At 37.5% G+C, this 4,916-nt stretch overlaps 1 long non-coding RNA gene across 1 annotated transcript; it reads left to right on the top strand.

Moving 5' to 3' along the window:
* Positions 1 to 1,257: 1,257 nt before the first annotated feature.
* On the top strand, positions 1,258 to 4,520 carry LOC136813478 (uncharacterized). The gene is made up of 3 exons (XR_010847480.1): positions 1,258 to 1,491; positions 3,454 to 4,102; positions 4,389 to 4,520. It is a non-coding gene; the product is annotated as an uncharacterized lncRNA (long non-coding RNA).
* Positions 4,521 to 4,916: the final 396 nt, after the last annotated feature.

The raw sequence follows: 4,916 nt of genomic DNA, 5'->3' as shown, positions 1-4,916 counted from the left end.
AATGTTCGATTACGATTATGTTCGATGAGTTTGATTGCGATTAAATCAAATTGGATCACTCTGTTAGAGCTTTTTAGCGTGGGCGGCCGAGTGCTTAAGTACCATACCAAAGCGAATAAAATCTAATACACAATTGAATCAATCAAACGTAATCGAATACAATCGAACGTAATCGAATACAATCGAACGTAATCGAATACAATCGAACGTAATCGAAGCAATCGAACAGTAAATCCTGGGTAATATTCGATTGCGATTCGATTGCGTTTGACAATCGAATTATTCAATTGCGTTCAATTGCGTTCGATTGATTCGGCGTTCGATTCGTTCGATTGACACCGTCTGGTATAATCTATTATTCCAAATTTTTCGCTATTCTTGTCTTGCAATAATCAACTATTTGACTCTAGTCTATCAAGGATCTCTTATTACATGTATTACCATGAAGTCGGGTAACTTGGATGAGTGGAGGGAAACTTGTATATAGCCATCAAATGACTGACCAATCAAAGCGCAGCAAAATTTCCAAACAAATGAACTACCCAGCCTCCGCTTGCAGATCTACTCTACCATTTTTGTTTTGATTTGACTTTGTATTTCAATGTACAATGACCAGACAGGTCATTCATTTGAGGGCTATGCAGGTTTGTATCCACTGATGCAAGTTACCCGATCTTTCCATATTTAATTTGTATGTATTATATTTTACCTTCTTCAATTCAATAACAAGCTTCTAATTAGCGCCTTACCAAAATAACAAAGCCAATAACCAAACTTCATTATAGCCGATCAAAACATTAAACCTTAATCCTATTTGTATACAAAAAAAACAGTCTACCAACACCCTCACCCCCATCATCAATCGCATGCCACCATGCCATCATCCATATTCATTGCATCATTACACTTTTCTTGACCACCAAGTCTATCTTGCATGAGGTCAGCAGAGATGTTTATATAGCAAGTATACCTACCAAACTTAGAAGTCTGCTATCTAAAGCTAGAGAAAGCAGAAGAAGAGCAAAGAGTAGTAGGATCTACCATCCCATCCCACTGCACTACCCACCAGCTAGAAAGCTAATCGGGATGTAGACGCTACTAGGTCTACCATTATTATACATGATTGCTTTAGTCCAATCATATCGCAGTATTGAATCCGATTACGTAATATTATATATGATACGAGAATTTACATTGACGACCCACGTATCAGTGTAGTATCTAGTAGCGTCTAGCGTAGAGTTTCCATACGTTTCCTTTGACTAAAATGACAGAGACATAACAACTTTGACGAACTTTAGATGTTCACGATACGTAATTTTTTATCTTATAGCAAGCCCTTAGTCTTTTTGTAGATGGTGACTTTCTTTCTTCGGCACTGATGATGTTTTTAAATTACTTTACATAAATCTTAATATAGTTTGACGTTTGATTATTCTTCACTATGACGACATGACGATTTTGACAGTTGACGTTTACAATTATTTCACGGTAAGCATAAGACTTGACTCGTACATCCAAGAGTTTCTGGGTTATTTGACTGAAATATACGATGCTGTTCTATGAGAGATAAAGATGGAGATGAAAAGACAGGGAAACTTTGAAGTACTTTTTGAAACTCTGTTTTAAAATGCATGTGCTAAACATTTGCTAAACTCGATTTTCCTCCGAAATGGTACATAATAACAAAGAAACTGCCAAAATTTGTTTTCTGACCCGTACTTAGTCAAAATCCCTAACTAAGATATTTGAACTTACGCCATTTAAACACCCCCTTCTCACAGAACTGTTTAATATTCTCATCGTACATCGTTTACATTATAATATTCTGTTCTGTTTCTGAAACACCATGATCTGGGTTGGGTGTGTTTTATTTTTAATGTTTTCCTTATTTAATGAAAAAGAAAACAAACGTTATTCATAAAAAACAATATGTTGTTGCTTGATTTCTTGTCCTTTACCACTTCCCTTCCCGTTGATTAAAATTGCCTTTACTGTTAGTTCACCGATTAAAACAACCATATGAAGATATTAGTTTGAGAAGTTTTTCCTCGCCGAGAATAAGATCCCTGAATTACGTACTTTTTTTAATAAGAATAGTATTTTGGCTGAGGGTTGATTGAATAGAAAACGACTGTATCCTCATCAAAAATCTGTGAAACTCACCCTGGAGGATATTCATTGGGGTATTCTTACGAATACTTAGCCTTGCCACACAACCACAGCTTTTTTTTGCGCAGTGAATCAAATAAGAAATTGATTTTAGCGGACTTTATTATAATATTCTGTCGCCTTGATTTTGGTCAAAACCTAAGAACAATCTGATCCTCAGAGTTTAGAAGTTTATTCTAAGAAAGTACTGATTTTAACAGATTTTAAACCCATTCTAAGTTCTTAAGTAGAGAAACTGAGCGTGGTCATTTGAGCTCGGATTCCGAAACATTTCTGTTCAAAGTTGGGTAAATGGGATTTTTCTTTGAGTCTTATTCGATCGTAGTCATTTGAGCTCGGATTCCGAGACATTTCTGTTCAAAGTAGGTTAAATGGGATTTTTTTTCGTTAAGTCTTATTCGATCGTAGTCATTTGAGCTCGGATTCCGAGACATTTCTGTTCAAAGTTGGGTAAATGGGATTTTTCTTTGAGTCTTATTCGATCGTAGTCATTTGAGCTCGGATTCCGAGACATTTCTGTTCAAAGTTGGGTAAATGGGGTTTTTTTCTTTGAGTCTTATTCGATCGTAGTAGTCATTTGAGCTCGGATTCCGAGACATTTCTGTTCAAAGTTGGGTAAATGGGATTTTTCTTTGAGTCTTATTCGATCGTAGTCATTTGAGCTCGGATTCCGAGACATTTCTGTTCAAAGTAGGTAAATGGGATTTTTTCTTTGAGTCTTATTCGATCGTAGTCATTTGAGCTCGGATTCCGAGATATTTCTGTTCAAAGTAGGGTAAATGGGATTTTTTTTGAGTCTTATTCGATAGTCATTTGAGCTCGGATTCTATGGAGTTTAGATCGAGGTCAAAATCGTTGGACCGGTGGTCGAACCGTTCAAATCGATCGAGTGACCGGTTCAACGGTTTCGACCACCGGTCCAACGATCGAGTGAATGGTTCGACCACCGGTTTCAACGATCGAGTGGACAGTTTCGACGATCGAAAGTGACCGGTCCATCGATCGAGTGAAACGGTTCCATAGTCTAAGTCTTTTCCTTCTGCATCATGGACCTTTTCTAAAACGTAATTTTTGAGATGGGGAAAAATAACGGGATTTCCACGAGAGTCAACGCCTCCCAACTTTTGCTATTTTGTTCTTTGATAAACATCGTATCCTACATCCTAGGACTATCATGGACCTTTTCTAAAATGTAATTTTTGAGATAGGGGAAAATTTGACGGGAGCTGAGCTTCCGCGAGCTGAGATTAATTAAGGGATTTATTAATCTCTACTTTTTAGGTTATGGTATACTCAAGAAATGCTGGACCATCGAGAAAGTTTGGGGGAAAAATTGCGAGAATACAAGCTCTCAGCGCTCGGAAAAGATATGGAGAAAAATCTGAGAATATTTGATCGGGTGGCAGAAAGCTCCTTGGATTTCAGGGAGCAATTAGAAATGATATGCAGCATTCCTAATTTTTACAAATGGCTTTGGACTCTTGACGACCCCTCGAAGCAACAAGTCAAATTTGAGCAAAAATTTTCCTCATCGACACGCTATCTGCCTGGTTCACCTAGGAATAGAATCGTTCACGCTGTCGCACTGAATGGAAGTGAGCACGATGTCATCACAGCCCTTAACACAATGCTCAATATTTATGTTCAAATCGACAATTCATCGGGGGAGAGGCCACGCAAAAGGAGAAAATATAATGTGCAAAAGGCTCGCCCCGTGATTGATAAAAATTTGCTTTGCCAAAGTCTTGGAGTCGACCCTCAAGAAGTTGACGAGTTGTCAAAGCAATTGTATTCGGCGGAACAACAGACTCTCTATTTGACTTTTGTTGAGAAATTATTTGCTAATGGCTGCATAAACTGGAGGTTGAAGAACTCATCATCGCAGGTTATACTGATGAACAATTACGATGCTGAGACCGGAGAATTCAAGGTACTTTTCACTTACAATTTTTTTTAGCCAACTTTCAGCATTTAAGGGCTCTTTTAATATTTGCCACTTACAAAATATAAATTTCTACTTGATGCAGCACACAAAACTGTGGCATGTTATACATATTCTGTTAGGCAAATTATCCGTGAGTCTGAAAATTTAAGAATCGCAATAAAAAAATTTAATGAAGAAGAAAATTATATAATAGATTATAATTCCTTTGAGAGTCCCTAGAAACCAGAATGCATTGCATTTATCTAAATCCGATATCGTCTATTATCTTTAGGAGAAGGATTTCGTTCATGTGACCATAAGAGGAACCCCCGGAGGCCCTATCATATCATGTTCGTGTCAGCTGTTTGGAATGCTATCAGATTCAATGGAGGAAATGTTTGGAGAAGGAGATGATGATTGGGAAGGTATATAAAGTGCTGTCATGCTCGACTGGCCAAGGATATCCTTATAAAGAAACCGATGATGTTTGTGCCAAACGAATCAGATCATTTATCGCTTCCTCCGTATTATCTAAACGAAACGTTACTTACTGAAAAAAAAAAGAGAAGAATTGGCAAAAGAACCCATTGTCAAATTACCATCGAATAGCAATGTTCACACAAATTTTCGGTCGTCGACGATGTTGGGCATCCAAGCCTTGTGACCCTTTTTCTGGCAAAAAAAAAACAAAAACCCGCACATCATCACCTGTCATGACAAATATTGCCAGGCAACTGATACTAGGGAGAGAAGTGCAAAAAAGTATTTCGAAACTGATGACCTTTGCACTCATTTGAAGAAACTCAAATCCTGCTTTGAT

The sequence above is a fragment of the Clytia hemisphaerica genome, unplaced genomic scaffold (genome assembly GCF_902728285.1).
Source record: "Clytia hemisphaerica strain Z4C2 unplaced genomic scaffold, Clytia hemisphaerica genome assembly, whole genome shotgun sequence".
Lineage (NCBI taxonomy): Eukaryota > Metazoa > Cnidaria > Hydrozoa > Leptothecata > Clytiidae > Clytia > Clytia hemisphaerica.
Note: the sequence above shows the minus strand (reverse complement) of the source record. Positions and strands in the feature narration are given on the sequence as shown.